We start from the raw sequence: 18537 nt of genomic DNA, 5'->3' as shown, positions 1-18537 counted from the left end.
TCCAAAAGCATGCCGGGGTTTTCTACTTAGTGGCCCCCTCCTGCTTCCAGGATAAGACTGTGGAGAGTCCAAACCGAGTAAAGGCCACCAGTACAGATTCATTCCTTGACTCAATGGGCCTGAGCTGAAGGATAACTATATCCCAAGATACTCATGGTCATATAAAGCAGTTGTCTGCTTCCCAGTGTTACGGTACGCTGACCACAGCCCAATTTATATTAGGAAACCAGATGAGAAACCCCAATAATTTTTGATTTGTAAACTGTGAGGAAAGGATACTTCACTCCAGGAGTGATTCCACTGACAACCTAGGGATCTTTTGCATTAAGACAAACTTTATAATTAACGCAGGATTAATCCCATTAACATCGAAAAACAGCTTTTCAATCAACAGTTAAACAGTTCTTCAAAAAAAGGTCTTTGAGCTAACTTTCCCCTCTACTTCACAACTTTCAATTCAGCAAAATTTACACACAGATTTAATGCCACTTATTAATCCAGTTAACACTCAGTGGCTTACAGATTTATGCACAAAGTCCTTGGGAGAGAAGCTTTCAGACGTCAGTCTGGGAAACACATCTCCTTTTCTCAGAAAGCAGAGCAGAGCTCTCAACATGGAAATAAAAACAACAGACACCGGTCAGGACTGGAAACTAAACAAAAAACAGACCCAGCACCTTCCACGAGTGACATCACAGCCTACCAAACTGTTAACTCCTTAATCACAGCTTTAGCTGACATGTAACCTTAACCTAAGTTATTTTAATAACATGACTGCAGCAGACACAGTGGGGCTGCACGGTAGCATATCACTATGGCTTCACAGTGCCAGGGTCCCAGGTTCGATTTGCCGCTTGGGCCACTGTCTATGCGGGGTCTGCACATTTTCTCTGTGTCTGCGTGGGTTTCCTCCGAGTGCTCCGGTCTTCACCTACAAGTCCCGAAAGACGCACTATTAGGTCATTTGGACATTCTGAATTCTCCCTCCGTGTACACGAACAGGCGCCGAAATGTGGCGACGAGGGACTTTTCACAGAAACTTTGTTGCAGTGTTAATGTAAGCTTACTTGTGACAAGATTATTATTATATTATATAATATATATATTTCCCACATTCCTCACACCAAATCCCAAAACATTCAAGTTGTACGTAGAAGTGTTAAACTAGACATGTGAATGAAGGGAAATATCATAATGATTGCGCGCAGTCGTGCTAAATAACTTCTTACTTATCAAGTTTGACAGCTCTTGCATGATTACTGTTGTCACGGTGTTCATGATTTATCGGTTGACAATATGACATTGCACTCAAAGTAGGAGTTTTTGGACTTGGGGAGTCCACAGAGGATTTCAGCTTTCCCTGTTGCCTAGCCATTGGTTAAATTAAGTGGAGGGTGTTGGTCATTGTTGAGTAATCAGGGGCGGGATTCTCCCAGCCCTGGGCCAGGCTGGAGAAACCCTGCGAACGGGGCACGCTGCCCCACCGCCGGCACGCGTGGTTGGCGTGGCGCCGATCGCGGGCCGCTCTCCACGGGCAGCCCACCGATTCTCCGGCCCGAATGGGCTGAGCAGCCGTAAGGAAAAGGCTGAGTACCACCAGTGCCGTTCTAACCTGCTCTGAGCCGGCAGGACCTCAGCATTGAAGGGTCGGGTGGCGGCCTGTGGGGGTGGGGAGGGGGGTCCGACCCTGGGGAGGGCCTCCGATGTGGCCTGGTCCGTGATAGGGGCCCATCGATCGGTGGGACGGCCTCTGTGGCTGGGGGCCTCCTTTCCTATGCGCCGGCCTCTGTAATCCTGCGCAATGTTGCGTTGGGGCCAGCGCATTGAAGGAAGCCACTGCGCATGGGCGCGTTGGCGCCGGTACCACTGCGCATGTCCTCGTTGGCACCGGCACAACTGTGCATACATGGATCCTGCGGTGCACAGTTCATGCCGGGATCGGCAGCTGGAGTGGCGTGAACCACTCCAGCGCCGTGCTGGCCCCCTGTAGGGGACAGAATTAGTCCTGGGAGCGGCTGGTCCACACCGTCGTATAACGCGACGGCGTTTACGATGGCTTGGACACACTGCCGCGCGATTGGAGAATCCCGCCACATGTGTTGCTGAAAGCCTCTCCAATAAGTTTGGCTGAGAGCTTACTCTCAGCAACTGTCTGTGACCTGCTGCATCCTCCACAGGTCTAAGTTTTTCTGTCCTGAGGGCTTAGCTTCTGCATATGTTTGCGCTTCAAGAATCTCAATGTCTGTGTAGCAAAATTGTAAAGGAATGTCACCAGAATCCACAAAACAATATCAGAAGCGTACCCAAGATAGACCCAGCTGCTATCTGGCCGCCCCAATTTAAATTTGAGTGCGAATCTGCGTTCTTTTTGTGAGATTTTACTGCTTCACCAATATTCCTTCTTAATGGATGTTAACAGTCACTTAGTATTTGATAACTCTTGTCTGAAAGACATGTTTATTCTGAAAGAGTGCAGGGCACTCTGTCTGCTTGAGGATATATAAATCATTGCAGTTCTTCTGCATACTGATCACAGATAAGCAGAAACCTGGGGCGGGATTCTCTCAGCCTGGGGCTGGGCCGGAGAATCCCCGCAACCGGTGCGAATTGCGCCACACTGCCCTGACGCTGGCATGCGACTCTCCGCAGAGCGGACAATCGGTGCCTTTGGCGCCAGCGTGGTTGGCAAGGTGCCGGTCGCGGGTCGCTCTATGCGGCCGGCCCGCCGATTCGCGGCCCAAGATGGACCGAGCAGCTGTCGTGAAAACACCGAGTCCCTCCGGCGCCGTCCACACCTGCTCTCAGCCGGCGGGAACTCGGCGTGGAAGGGTCAGGGGGCAGCCTGTGGGAGGGAGGGAGGGCTCCGATGTGGCCTAGCCCGCGATCGGGGCCAACCGATCGGCAGGCCGGCCTCTCTGGCTGGGGGCCTCCTTTCCTACGCGCCGGCCCCTGTAGCCCTGCGGCATGTTGCATCAGTGCCACTGCTTTGAAGGAAGCCACTACGCATGCACACGTGGCGCCGATGCCACTGCGCATGCGCGGATCCCGCGGCACCCAGTTCATGCCAGGACCAGCAGCTGGAGCGGCGTGAACCACTCCAGTGCTGTGCTGGCCCCCTGGAAGGGCCAGAATTAGTCGTGGTGTCAGCCCGTTCACGCCGTTATAAAACGCGATGGCGTTTACGACGGCGTGGAGACTCTGCCACGGGATTAGAGAATCCCATCCCAGTAGTGTATAGTGAGCATTTGAGGAGTGAAATCTCTTTCATTTTACACAACAGTTTGACTTGCCGTTAGGGTCTTTTGTGGTCACATAAACATATCATTTAGCTGGGAGCACTCATGTAATCCTAGAAATCCTGCTCACTTGATTGCCTTTCCCCCATGTCAAATACAAATGAGCTAACTTGTCCGGGTAAAAGACAGGTTCATGACCTGCCTTCTGCAAAACTGGTCAGAAAACTGACTGAAGTTTCCTCTGGCCACCTGGGATGACATGGGCAACCTGGGTGCAGTAATGATTTTCTGAGCTACAGTAAGTGCTGCCCTGTTCCTTCAGAGTTTGCTGTAGAATGGAGCAGAGTTTAGTCACAACCTCCTTTTAGACAACTCTGGAGATATCTTCAAACAAGAACTTCTGGGTCTATCCTCTCTGATGGCTAAACATCCACAGAAATGTTTTCTTTTGTGATGATGCTTCAGAAGCTTGGTCTCTGTGTGCTTTATTATAATCATTCTTTACCTCGCCCTCAGATTTTCATGGGATAAACATCTATTAGAGGAGAAACTAAATGGGGAGTAAAACCGTCAAGTCTAATCTTCATTCCAAATTCCAGCCCTTTGCCAATAGATCGGCGAGATTTACTGCCTTCTAAACCATTAAAGTATTGAAGACTTGTTCTTTTATGTAATTAAAATAGTAAAGAATGATCATGAGGATAAAATAGTTACAATACAAGGATCCTAATGACTGACTGGAACTAAACAAAAGTCAATAAGTGAAATAAACTTGCATTGAATTTACAGCACTGAAATAGGCCCTTCAGCCTATTGTTCCACACAAATGTCCTTTCATTTTATTTTATCCATTGCATCGTATTTTCCGATTACTAATCTGGGCCGGGATTCTCCCCTACCCGGCGGAGCGGGGGATCCTGGCGCGATGGAGTGCCGTGAACCACTCCGGCATCGGGCCGCCCCAAAGGTGCGGAGAAACCAAGCCCTAACCTTGAGGGGCTAGGCCCGCGCCGGAGTGGTTGGCATCCCACCGGCTGGCAGGAAAGGCCATTGACGCCACGCCAGCCGGGGCCAAAGGGACTTCGCCGACCGGTGGAAGTCCGCGCATGCGCCGGAGCATCAGCGGTTGCCGACGTCATCCCCGCGCATGCGCAGGGGAGGGGGTCACTTCCGCGTCCGCCATCGTGAAGACTATGGCGAACGCGGAAGGAAAAGAGTGCCCCCACGGCACAGGCCCGCCCGCCGATCGGTGGGCACCGATCGCGGGCCAGGCCACTGTGGAGGCACCCCCTGGGGCCAGATCGCCGTGCCCCCCCCCCCACCCCCCAAGGACCCCGGAGCCTCTGGTGCCGGAGGCGGTGGGGGCGGGATTCATGCCGGCCCCCGGCGATTCTCCGACCCGGCGGGGGGTTGGAGAATCCCGCCCCTGTTCTCCCAGGTTAGGCATTTGACACCATACTTCTGAGCAGTCATTTCTGGAATATAAATACTCTGTAGACAATAAAGGCATTAACACAGAACATAGAACATGCAAATGCATTAAACTCCCATACCCAAACAAATGTAAGCTTTTTATTCCATGTCCATTTATTAACTCCTCATATGTCCACTAATGTCCTTCAGCAAAAGAAAAACTTTGAAACAGAACAAAAGAACAAATAAGTAAATTACTTGAAATTTAAGCTTGTGATGAACACCTTCCAGTTCTTCCATTGGACACCACAGCAAGGATTTGAAAGATTTCTATGTTTAAACTGTTATTGCATTCAGAGTACTACATCTTAAAAAAAATATCTTTATGCTTGTTGACGACCAATAAAGTGAAGTGATCGGGTCCTTCCATTCTTTTAAGGAGCCTTCCATTTTCTGTCCAGCTTGCCTTCAGAAGTTAATCGAGTCAAAGTTTACCAGCGTAAATATTTCTGCTTCTCTCCTCAATATAGTGACATGAAGTTTCTTCATTCAGAACAATATGCCCCATCTTTTAATCAGCTTCATTGTGAACTTGAACTCTGTGAAGGCAACCCAGGAATTGCATCCATCATGTATGGCATCACATCTGGTAGGCTTCTGACACTGGTTGACACAGCACATCTCCTGTAATCAGATCCCTGTGCAGTGAGATAGTTTAAAACAGGGAACAATAATTTGGAAACCTTTTCTGAGTTGCAAGATAGCATTTCCTGAATCACTGCAGGTACCTGGGGCGGGATTCTCCCATCGGGCGGCTAAGTGCCGACGCCGGCGTAAAAATGGGAGTGATTTACTCAGGCGTCGGTGCCTGTTCCGAGACCCGATTCCCCAGGCGACAGTGGGGTAGCATGGCGCTGGAATGGCCCACGCCACTCCAGCTGCCGATCCCAGCATGAACCTGGCGCTGCGGGGTCTGCGCATGGGCAGTTGGCCCGGCGCTAACTAGCACATGCGCAGTGGCCTTCTTTCCCGCGCCGGCCCTGACGCCAAATGGCGCAGGAGGGCTACAGGAGCCAGCACGGAGGAAAGGAAGCCCCCCAACAGAGAGGATGGCCTGTCGATTGGTGGGCCCCTATTGCGGGCCAGGCCACTACAGAGCCCCCCCCCCCCCCAAGGGTCGGACGCCCCACCCACAGGCCGTCCCAGGACCTTTCAACGCCGAAGTGCCGCGGCTCAGAGGATGCTGGAATGGCGCCGGCGGGACTCAGCTTTTTAGTGATGGCCGCTCGGCCCATGCGGGCCGGAGAATCAGCACGCCAGCCCCGGCCGGGAGAGTCGGCATATACCCCGACCGGCATCGCGCCGACCACAGTGGTGCCAATTCTCTGCTCTGCGGAGTATAGCATCCCGGCATCAGGGCACCATGGCGCGATTCGCACGGCCCGCCGGCGATTCTCTGACTCGGCGGGGGGTCGGAGAATTCTGCCCCTGACCTTTTGCTTAAGGCAATCTTATGAATTGGGAGCAGGAGTAGGCCATTTGGCCCTTCGAGCCTACTCTGCCATTCAGTAAGATCACGGCTGATCTGATTTTGGCCTCAATTCTACTTTCCTGTCTACCCACTTCATAGAATCATTGAATTTACAGAATTTACATTCGGCCCATCGAGTCTGCACCGGCCCTTCGAAAGAAGATCCTACTTAAGTTCATACCTCCACCCTATCCCCATAACCCAGTAACCCCACCCAACCTTCTTTGGACAGTAAAGGCAGTTTAACATGGCCAATTCACCTAACCTGCATATCTTTGGATTGCGTGAGGAAACCGGAGCACCCGGAGGAAACCCATGCAGACACAGGGAGAAAGTGCAAACTCCACACAGACAGTGACCCAAGCCGGGAATCGAACCTCGGACCCTGGCACTGTGAAGCAACAGTGTTAACAACTGTGCTACTGTGTCGCCCCACTTAGAGCCTTGTCAATCAAGAATCTATCCAACTCAGCATTAAATATAGTCACGGGCCCTGTCTTCTCTGCTCACTGGAGAAGAGAATCCACAGACTAACAATCCTAAGGGATGAATTTACAAACATTCTGAGATCACTGTGTGCCTTATTACATATCATTCTTTACCTCTGGTCCTCAGATATCCCATAGGATAAGCATTTGTGGTTGCAGAAGACAGCTTTATTCCCCTTGCAGCCAGTCTTCAAGGCCTTCAAATTTTTGACAAGCCCAAAGATTGCAGATAAACTTAATAGATTAAGGTAGCCGGCAGGGGAAAGGCCATGCCATCAATATTGTCCTGGAATTTGGGATTGTGTGCAGACAGCTGGTTGCTGTCATGTTGCCCCATATCTTCCAATCATGAACTGAGGTTTTGTGCACACGCAAAACATTTGTGAACAGCATCATACATGTGCGCATGGAAGGTTGGGGGATTTGGCAGACATTTTCTCTGTTGTTTGAAGCATAGTAGTTCAAAGCTGTTTTTGTCTCGATTGTCATTTGCAAATCTGGTCAATCTAGTGGTGGGAGTGTCTAAAGATGCTTCACAGTGCTGAGGACCCAGGTTCGATCCCAGCCCCGGGTCACTGTCCATATGGAGTTTGCACATTCTCCGTGTCTGCGTGGGTCTCACCTATACAAACCGAAAATGTGCACGGCAGGTGGATTCGCCACACTAAACATTTTTTCCTTAAAAATGGAGCGTTTAAAGATCAATGATGGCTTTTTTGGACAATCTAGCATGCACATCTTATCCAACATGCCTAGGTACAAAGGTCTGATATTGTAAACAAGACTTTCAGCATTAAGATACGTTTTCATTAATCCCAATGCTACCCCCAAAGAAGCACACAATGCCTGTCCATGGGGGAAACAGGAAAAGGTAACAGATAATGATCAGCTCCAATAAATTTAACTAACATATTTTTCCAAAACAGCAAGAACAGAGAGGCAGTGAATTATAAGCAGTTGCAGCAAATTAACATGTTTAACAGCAAAGGCGGAACTTGAGGACAGAGGCCTCTAATGTTGCACCTGATTTATGCAGGAGTTGAATGCCTGAAGTGTTTAATTAATTTAAATCCCTATTGTACAGAAGGAGGGTATATGGCCCATCGAGTCTGCACCGACCCATCGAAAGGGTACCCCATTCCGCACCCCGAGGGGCTGGTTTGGCACAGGGCTAAATAGCTGGCTTTTAAAGCAGACCAAGGCAGGCCAGCAGCATGGTTCAATTCCCGTACCAGCCTCCCCAAACAGGTGCTGGAATGTGCCGACTAGGGGCTTTCACAGTAACTTCATTTGAAGCCTACTTGTGACAATAAGCGATTTTCATTTCATTTTCATTCCCACAAACTCACCTAACTGGCATATCTTTGGACACTATGGGGCAATTTAGCATGGCCAATCCACCTAACCTGCATATCTTTGGACTGTGGGAGGAAACCAGAGCACCCAGAGGAAACTCCCACAGACAGTGAGAGAAAGTGCAAACTCCACACAGACAGTGTCAGTGTGGTCAGAATTGAACTTGGGTCCCTGTCGCTGTGAGGCAGCAGTGCTAACCATTGTGCCACCATGCTGCCCATTGTTCAGGTTCCAAATGTATTATGGGACTTAACCTTCACTTATCTTTTGTCAGGGCCTCAATGTGCCTGGCATATAATAGATGCATGGGTTCCGAGCACAAGCACATCTGGATCTTATTGTTATGTGCTGGATACCCAGTATCCCATAATGTGAACAGCATATGTTCAATGCACAGCAGCAGTGTGGACACTGAAGATCATTCTATTGGCTCTATAGATAAGTAATCATTAACCCTGTTACGTAGTTTCCAAATCATTAATGAGATTACAGGTGACAAAAATCGAAAATGTCAGAACACCCAGCAGGCCAGGCAGAATCTGTACGGAAAAGAAAAATATTGACATTTCAGACATTGCCCTGAGTAAGGGTGTGGGTTCCATTCCATAGGAGACTTGATCTATTTATGGAAAATGTCTTTGGGTCATAAGCTGCATCAAAGCATTGTGCGAATTCCTGACCGACAACAGGCACTTGAATCTTGAATTTGTCTTCAGATCATTGCAGTGTCCAGCTCATATTTTACCTATCTTAAAGTTATTGTTAGCCATGTTTAATCTGACTTTTTCAGGTGATATTTATTTGAAGAATGCAATTCCCACTGATAATATAGCTGACAGGGAAGCCTGTTCTTACTCGCGGTTTTCCCAATCCCATGTTGTACCTAAAAAATCAGCAATTAGCACCTCGTCAAAATCATTTTAGTGCATTGTGACAATTTAGCAGCAAGCATCTTATCACATTTTGGAATTCTTAAATCATTTTTTCCCATGTGAAATACTTGGAATATAATAATACTAACAAATAATAATAATCTTTAATGTCACAAGTAGGCTTACATTAACATTGCAATGAAGTTAGTGTGAAAAACCCCGAGTCACCACACTCCGGCGCCTGTTCGGGCACAGAGAGGGAGAATTCAAAATGTCCAATTCACCTAACAAGCCCGTCTTTCGGGACTTGTGGGAGGAAACCAGAGCACCCGGAGGAAACCAATACAGACACAGGGAGAACGTGCAGACTCTGCACAGATAGTGACCCAAGCCGGGAATCGAACCTACAAACCTGACGCTGTGAAGCAACAGAGCTAACCACCATGCTACCATGCCGTAACATTTGCATTGAATGAATGGATTTAAAAGAAAGTCGCAAATTGTACTTGTACATATCTTGAAAAACAATTATATTTAAATTAAAACTAGTTAAGTTATAATGAACTTGGTTTTGATCTTGATTCCCCAAAGCATGTAAATGACAAGAATTTGATTAACTTCTTCTGAACTTTGATAAACAACGGCCACCCATTGTGCTGGGAGGTCTCTGCTTTCCAGGAGCTCAGCATGGATTCTTTGGTATCGGCTTTCGTTTTGGATAGTGAGCATGAGGAAATAGCCAAGTTTTTCAAATAGAAAGCAGTGAAAGCAGTCAGGTCCAGGAGAGATTACAAGAAGGTTACAATGCAGGACAATTATTAAATTATTTTGTTTAAGTCAAGCAAGGTGGCCCAATGAGGTTGCACGTTGAGAACTTTGTACTATTAAACGAGAACTTGTCGAACTGTTTGAATGAAGTGAGTTGAATTATAAATATTGCTGGTCATTTTTTGCACCCATGCAAGCTATTAAATAAAGCAACTTAATAATATCTACTCAACCTTGGCTTAAGATGAGGTATTATCCTTGCCCACAGTTGAGAAAAATTAGAGAGGTATTCCGGCCATAAGCGAAAGCACATCTGGTTTAGATCATGTGGCTGTAGTATTGTTACAACCCTGGGTTATGCTACAATATAATTACATATTGGGCAATGTTATCAATCCCTGCACATGAGACTCATGGGACCCACTTACAAAAGCAGTTGATACCACTAATCCAAAAGAATATGGATGATACGATGCTCAACTTGTAACAGTCTCCAGAAGACTGGGACTGAATGCAGACTGAGGCTTTGCAACTAAATATAGAGAAATGTTACAAATCAAAATAGAAATGGAAATCTCTTGAAGTGGAAAGCTATTTTGGGTGAACGATTAAACAATACCCAAAACATAATCCCATCTTCAACTCCCAAATGTTGACGGGCCAGTTGAAGATTCCTGCATTTTTAGATTTTAGGAACAGCAAAGTTCTTCCAACATCGACCAAGGCAGATATATAATCGGGGAAGAAGTTGACCTCCAAAGTTGCAACTGCCAATAGTCCAGGGCACTCATATAGACCCCTATTAGGCTCCTTGAATCCTGCTGCCAAACTTGGCAGAAATTAATGGAATGGGCACCACGCAAATGGATTGCTGGAGGCCACCGATGAACTGCTAAGAAGCCTTCTTTAACTTACCTTGATGTGGGGCCAGGAGGCACATCTCATGGTTCTATGCCACATGAAGTCACTGCCGGCTAAGGCTCCCCCAACTTTCCTATTCATCTATGCACCACCTCTACCCCACCCAGGGCTAACTGTGGGATGTTCGATTAGCACCTACATCTCCTAGTTTTGGGGGAATAAAGGCTTGGAGCCTTACTTGTATCAAATGTTGGACTAACATCTTTGGATGTACATTTCAGGTCGGAAGCCTTCTTTCCCTGGTTTCTCAACACTAATTTCTCCCGACAATGTTGTTACAAAGGGATTAACTTTGTATAACCCATCATACTTTAATTTTCAGATCATCAGGTTAATTTATTGTCAAACTATTTTACCGATTCACAGTTTTGTGTGTTTGAGTAGCTTAGCGAGAGATTTTAACTCATGAATTGTTTCAACTGTTTGCCTGAATCCCCACCCCCACATTTCTTTTTGGCAGAATCCTATTCCAATTGCCTCCCGATTGGCTTCCCATTCCCCACCCTCAGAAATTAAGATTCTTCTAAAAATTTGCGGTTTGTACCCAATCCTACATCAAGTCTCACCCATCCATTACTGTTGTCCTTCTCAATACACCATGGGTACTGGTCCCCAATTCAAAATTCTAATTTTCATGTTGAAGTCCTCTCATATCCTCGCCTATCCATGTATTGTAACCTCGTCCAACAATACCACCTCCTCAATCCTAACCGAAAGCTTCACCCCTCTGATTCTGACCTCCTGTGCATTCTTCCCTCCAGCCTCACCATGATTTCAACCCACCTAAGCCCTATATACTCTGGCATTCCCGCCCTAAATCCCTATTCCTCCTTTAAGGGCTTGCTTAAAAACCTACCTCTTTAACTGAAATTTTAGTAATCCTTCATAATTCTTTTTGGTTTGGCATCCATCTCTTTCATAAAATCTACATGTGAAGAGTCTCGAGACACTCTTCGAAAGGTGGTACATAAATGCAGATTATTGTCAATGGTTATATGTCTGAACTATAACACCTTTGAGAAAAATACTTTTCACTGTACCTCGGTACACGTGATAATAAACAAATCCAATCCAACATCTCTGCGTCTTTATTAACATTTATATATTTATCTGCAAACACATATGCATCGGTCTGACAAATTATTAATGTGGTTAATGAGCATAGTGCAGACTGCCAAGGCATTGAGATGAATAATATCAGAAGAGATACATGTATTTTAATCAATACTAAAATATGACCTTTTCACTTTAAAAAGGTAGGAATTCACGTCTTGCATGTATCGCTATGTGCAAACTGCATTTCGCAGCTGAAGACGCAGTCTGTTTCAGGGAATGAAGCCTGATTTAGTGCGGGTATCGTCACCACTCGCAGGGATTACTGAGTCGCTATTTCCAAACTGCCAGCGCCTTACCAAGACACTGCTGCCAAATGGATATGCAATAATGGACAGGTGTTTCTCCGCGCGCGGGGAGATCTCAGCCACTTCAGAGGCTGTGTCAATGAGGGAAATCCAGTTTAAAGCAGCATTTCAATGGTATTTGTTGTAAACCAAACCGTGTGGTGCCACCTTGAGGCAGCAGTTCCCAGTACATCACCTGGCTGGTGGCAATATCCCGAGCAAGAATCTCACCGATTTACCTCATGAAAAAGATGTCAACATTTTACTTCAATTACAAGGCATCTAATGATTTATTTTCTTCCTTTGTGCATTCCCCCCTCTAGCCATTTCCCCCACCCACTTTTCAACCACCTCAATTTCCTTTCTGTCATATGTAGCGGCTTCGATCACAGGGAACATCTCGGATCCGTTAACTGACCTGCCATTGTTTCCCCCTTCACCTGAGTTGAATCTCCCTTGCCACTCCAGACTTACAACAACGAAATTAAGCGAAATTAAACTTTCCGAACCGTTCTTCTCATTTTAAGTGCAACACATTCAAGTGAGCAGAAGTTCAAACCAGATTATCAACAGGGCTGAACGACTGTGGACAAGTGCTCTCGTCCCACGCCGAGTGCCATCCCTGTTCTGTGATCCCTTTCTCTCCCCCTCTTTTTGGCGCCTTCCATTCCAGGGATTTCGTGTATTTAGAAGGAGATGCCTCTGACAGTGTACAAATAGGTCAAGCTATCCGCATCTTCTTGACAGCGAGTTAAATGCTTTAGAATTTGGGCAGAATGCAAAGTTGAATGTGATTTTTTAAAAATCCATTGTTATTTGATACAACGAAAAGGTGGCATTTAGCCGTGTCGCCTGTATCTATAAGCAGGTGCTTGCAATATATTTATAAATATTAGAATGTATACTTCATCAGAAGGTTAAGTTGGTTAATATCTTAAAGATGAACCATTTATAGCTGTGCCACAGTGTTTTTTTTTGGTGTAATGATTGATGGCCCTGAGAGTTTGGCTGTCAGATGCTGCTTGGGATATGTTGCGAAACTCTTATTCTGCCAGAACAGAGGAACATGAGGTCTGGGGTCTAATATAGAAAGGCATGTTACAACCTCAGCCGCAACTCCCGCGTCCAAGAGTTAACCCTAACAGTACACAGCAAGCACATCAAAACAAAACCAACAGTACATATACCGCCCTCCCTCACCAAATCCCAGCCGAAGAACGCATGCCCTGTGGGAGATCTCATTCCCCTTCCCTCAGATTAAATTCCAGTGACAAGGGAAACAGTTTGCTGACAGGCTGTGAGGTAGGAAAACACAACTCACATGGTTACACCGGGGTCTGCAGTTATTTTTACAGATTCTAATTCCGTTCTGGGAAGATCAGCCAGCAAGATCTGGATAATATATCAAGAGGTGGGTTTCGTGGGAGGATTTCTGTGCAACGGATAAATCTGGTGTGAGATGACAAAACAAACAAGTGCTGCACTTACCAACCAGAGCTGGACTGGGGGTCCCAGCCGAATAGACCTGAGGAATTGAGTTGGTGGGCGGGCTGTGGGGGGTCTTCGTGCGTCCCGCCAAGTTCGACCTTCTGTAGGGGAATGTGTAAAGTGAGGGACTAATCCAGATCGAGGGCTGCCTCTCACCGTGCTGTGCACTTCCAGAGTGTGCAAGCTCCTCTCGGGCTCTGTCTGCTTTAAGTTTCGTGCTGGAAACCCTGTCAGGGAGTGAACAATCACGATAAGAGCATCATCATGAGCAGGAAAGCCTTCAGCTTCCTGTTACATCACTCTCAGCCCGCCCTCAACTGGTTCTCAGTCCCCCTCAGGAGCTGGAACCCTTGATCTGGGAGCCCCTCTGCCAAATGGACAGGCAACCTCCAGCGCCCCTCTCGCTCTCCCGCTTCCACAACGTGCACCCTTGTGCAAAGTGCCGCTGCGGGGTAACACTAACATTGAATTTCATGTGCATTCAGCTCAAAGCAGACTGCCCCGGATTCAGCAACTCGGATTCCAAGTCAGCACAACTACAGATAAATTCAGACCCAAACTTCACTGACACACTAGCATGGCTGAAAAGAACGCCTTCAAGCAGAAACTCGGATGGTCAACCACACATACACAAACACTGGGAAAATGTTGAGGTACCTGGCAGAGGGAAATCTTCGCATAAATCTATAAAATATTTCAATGTCAAAAATAAATATATAGATGTAAAAACGATCGAACATCACAGCAAGCAAACGGCTGAAAGATGGAAAATAACAATGGGAGGGTGTCTTATTTCAGTCTTTTCCCACTTTTTGAGGAAATGTTGAATACTGTAAGGGAGAAACTGAAGAAGCAGCGCGAGAAGAAAGAAGCTCGCTCGACATTGAAAGTTAGCCACAAAAATTCATAAATACCGACCATATTCAGGTAGGTCATACTTTGCATTGCTTGGGAGGGGCGGCGTCTACAATCCCCAACACACACCAGCAACACTGGGTTGTGTTCCTCACACTGAGCGCAGAGCTTTCACTGTCACTGCCAGGCGACACCAGAGTGACTGGACACAGGGCCCAGAGTCAGGGTAGGGGCCCCCAATGGACAGGTTCCGAAACCGACAACTAACATTTTTCCTTAGACACATGGCACTAAAACAAATGGAATGTACGAAAGGAAACCAGCTACCGCCGACTCCAGCAAACCCAGAGATGGATTGACCAGAATTAGCTTTCTCTCCCCAGACTGCACCGAACGTCACAACAGTCTGAGCGAACAGTTACACTTCTGGACATTGCGAGATGGTGACATATGACAAGTATATGTAATTTAATTGATTAAGGTTTCTCTCTCTCAGAGTCCCATCTCAGTGTCCATCTCCCGTAGCGTCCATCAATCCCATTGTCCACCTACCCCAGTGTCCATTTATCCCAGAGTACATCTCTCAGTGTCCACCCCCCAATGTCTCTCCCAGAATACATCTTTCAGTGCCCATCTCTCCCAATGTCAATCTCACAGTGACCCTCTTTCCCAGTTTCCATCTCTCTCGGTGTCCACATCTCCCAGAGTGCATACACCCTGAGAATTGATCACTCTGTGTCCTTCTTTCCCAATGACCAACTCTCCCAGTGCTCATCACTCCCAGTGTCCATCTCGATTAGTGTCCATCCCTCCCAGTATCCACATCTCTTAGTGTCTATCTCTCTGTGTTCATCTCTCCCAGTATCCATCTCTCCCAATATCCATCTCTCTCAGTGTCCATCTCTCTCAGTGTCCATCTCTCCCAGTGTCCATCTTTTCCAGTGTCCATCTCTCTCAGTGTCCATCTCTCTTAGTGCCCATCTCTCCCAGTGTCCATCTCTCTCAGTGTCCATCTCTCTCAGTGTCCATCTCTCTCAGTGTCCATCTCTTCCAGTGTCCATCTCTCTCAGTATCCATCTCTCTCAGTGTCCATCTCTCTTAGTGCCATCTCTCCCAGTGTCCATCTCTCTCAGTGTCCATCTCTCTTAGTGTCCATCGCTTAGTGTCCATCTCTCCCAGTGTCCATCTCTCTCAGTGTCCATCTCTCTCAGTGTCCATCTCTCCCAGTGTCCATCTCTCTCAGTGTCCATCTCTCTTAGTGTTCATTCTCAGTGTCCATCTGGTTGGGGCTGGTTTAGCTCACTGGGGCTGGTTTAGCTCACTGGGGCTGGTTTAGCTCACTGGGCTAAATCGCTGGCTTTTAAAGCAGACCAAGCAGGCCAGCAGCACGGTTCAATTCCCGTACCAGCCACCCTGGACAGGCGCCGGAATGTGGCGACTAGGGGCTTTTCACAGTAACTTCATTGAAGCCTACTCGTGACAATAAGCGATTTTCATTTTCATCTCTCCCAGTATCCATCTCTCCCAAGATCCATCTCTCTTAGTGTCCATCTCTCTTAGTGTCCATATCATAGAACATACAGTGCAGAAGAAGACCATTCTCGCATCGAGTATGTACTGTTCCTTGGAAATTGCATCCTACCTAACCCTACACTCCACCCTATCCCTGTAACCCAGTAACCCCACCTAACGTTTTTGGACATGGAGGGCAATTTATCATGGCCAATCCACCTAACCTGCACATCTTTGGACTGTGGGAGGAAACCGGAGCACCCAGAGGAAACCCACGTAGACACAGGGCGAACTTGCAAACTCCGCACAGACAGTGCCCCAAGTGGGAATCGAACCTGGGATCCGGGAGTTGTGAAGTAACTGTGCTAGCCACTATATTACCGTGTTGCCTCTGTGTCCTTCTCTGTGCCTACCTCTCCCAGTGTGCATCTCTCCCAGAGTGCATCTCTCTGAATGCCCATCTCTCTCAATGTCCTTCTCTCGGAGTGTCCATATCTTTCAGTGTCCATATCTCTATGTGTCCTTCTCTCCCAGTGTCCATCAATCCCAGTGCCCATCTTTCCCAGTGTGCAACTCCCCCAGAATGCATCTCTCTGTGGCCATCTCGCTCCGTGTCTATTTCTCTCAGCATCCATCTCTCTGTGTCCATCTCTCTCAGTGTCCATCTCTCTCAACGTCCATCTCTCTGTGTCCTTCTCTCCCAGTGCCCATCTCTCCAAGTAACAGCCTCCCCGAACAGGCGCCGGAATGTGGTGACTAGGGGCTTTTCACAGTAACTTCATTTGAAGCCTACTCGTGACAATAAGCGATTTTCATTTCAAGCGTGCACCTCTCCCAGAGTGTTTCTCTCCCAGAGTGCATCTCTCTGAGTGTCCACCTCTCAGCGTCCATCTCTCCCACAGTGTATCTCTCCCAGTCCATCTCTCCCAATTTCTATCTCCTCTTCTGTGCACCTCTTCAAGTGTCAAATAAAAACAAAATACTGCAGATACTTGGATGCAAACAGAAAATGCTCGATAAACACAGCAGGCCTGGCAATATTTGTGGGCAGGTAAACACAGTTAATTGTAATTCTTTCTCCACAGATGTTGCTAGACCTGTCATGTTTATCCTGCATTTTCTGTTTTCTTCCAGCGTCCACCTCTCCCTGTGCCCATCTCCTCAAGTGACCATCTCTCCAAGTGTCCATTTCCTGCAGTGTCCAGCTCTCACGGTGCAAATCTCTCTTGGTGATCATCTTTCCAAGAGTCCATCTCTCCCAGTGTCCATCTTGCATCTCCATCTCACTCCGTGCCTATCTATTCCAATTTCTATATCTCCCACTGTCAAACTCTCAAAGTTAATCACTCTCTATGCACATCTTTCCCAGTTTCCATCTCTCCCAGAATCCATCTCTCCCAGTGTCCATCTCTCCCAATGTTCATATCTCCCAGACTCCATCTCACTCAGTGTCTATCCCTTTTCATATCATATCAGAAAATATTCCGAGATTTAATTGCTCTGTGTGTCCACCTCTCCTGGTGTCGATCTCTTTCAGTGAGTATTTCTCCCAGTTCCCATCTCTCCCAGTGTCCATCTCTCTTAGCGTCCATTTCTCCCAGTCCAGTGTCCATCTATCCTTGTGTCCATCTATCCCTGTGTCCATTTCTCTTTGTATCTATCTCTCCCAGTGTCCATCTCTCCCAGTGTGCTTCACTCCCATTGTCCATCTTTCCTAGTGTCCATTACTCTCACTGTCAATCTCTCCCAGTGTCCATCTCTCCCAGTGCCCATCTTCCCCAGTGTCCATCTCTCCCAGTGCCCATCTTCCCCAGTGTCCATCTCTCCCGGCGCCCATCACTCTTAGCATGTATTTCTCCCAGAGGCAACTCGTTTAGTGTCAATCTCTCCCAGTGTCCATCTCTCCCAGTGTGCTTATTTCTCAGTGTGATTTCTCCAGTGTCCATCTCTCCCAGTGTCCATAACTCTTTGTGTCCATTTCTCTCAGTGTCCGTCTCTCCCAGTGTGCTTATTTCTCAGTGAACTTTTCTCCTGTGTCCATCTCTCCCAGTGTCCATAACTCTTTGTGTCCATCTCTCCCAGTGTCCATCTCTCTCAGGATGCTTCTCTTTCTATTTCCATCTCTCACAGTGTACATATCTCCCAATATTTGTCTCTTCCAGTGTCCATCTCTCCCTATGTCCATCTCTATCAATCTCTCTTGCACCCCTTTTTCCTGGTATGTATCGATTTAGTCTTTACTTCGTATCCATTTTGTTGATCACCTGTTTGTAGGTGAATCTTTCTAATTAGCCAATCTCATTTTAATATTGAAAGGATCAAGTGACTATGAACTAGAAATGAGAAATGCTGATGTTTGCTTTTCTTGACCTCATTTTCTTCTGCATGCAAAGTCTGCACCGTTTCTGACTAGGACTGATTTGTAAAGTGTCTGGATAATGACTCAGGCACTCCATGCTACCAACTTCGGCAGAATAGTACAAGACCGCTCCAGCCTGTAATGGTCTCCAACATGGAAATGGAAATTGAAAATCGCTTATTGTCACAAGTAGGCTTCAAATGAAGTTACTGTGAAAAGCCCCTAGTCGCCACATTCCGGCGCCTGTTCGGGGAGGCTGGTATGGGAATTGAACGGTGCTGCTGACCTGCTTTGGTCTGCTTTCAAAGCCAGCGATTTAGCCCTGTGCTAAACAGCCC

The 18537-nt window shown here is 47.2% G+C and overlaps 1 protein-coding gene across 2 annotated transcripts in view; it reads right to left on the bottom strand.

Annotated features, from left to right (window-relative positions):
* The window catches only part of LOC119961827 (calcitonin gene-related peptide type 1 receptor-like), a 110325-nt gene extending 96439 nt beyond the window's left edge, over positions 1-13886 (bottom strand). Inside the window, exon 1 of one of the 2 annotated variants that reach the window (XM_038789207.1) lies at positions 13474-13886. The gene's annotated coding sequence lies outside the window, so the exon portion shown is untranslated. The remainder of the gene's footprint in view (positions 1-13473) is intronic. The other variant, XM_038789206.1, reaches the window with a different exon arrangement.
* Positions 13887-18537: the final 4651 nt, after the last annotated feature.

Source organism: Scyliorhinus canicula, chromosome 2, assembly GCF_902713615.1.
Source record: "Scyliorhinus canicula chromosome 2, sScyCan1.1, whole genome shotgun sequence".
Lineage (NCBI taxonomy): Eukaryota > Metazoa > Chordata > Chondrichthyes > Carcharhiniformes > Scyliorhinidae > Scyliorhinus > Scyliorhinus canicula.
Note: the sequence above shows the minus strand (reverse complement) of the source record. Positions and strands in the feature narration are given on the sequence as shown.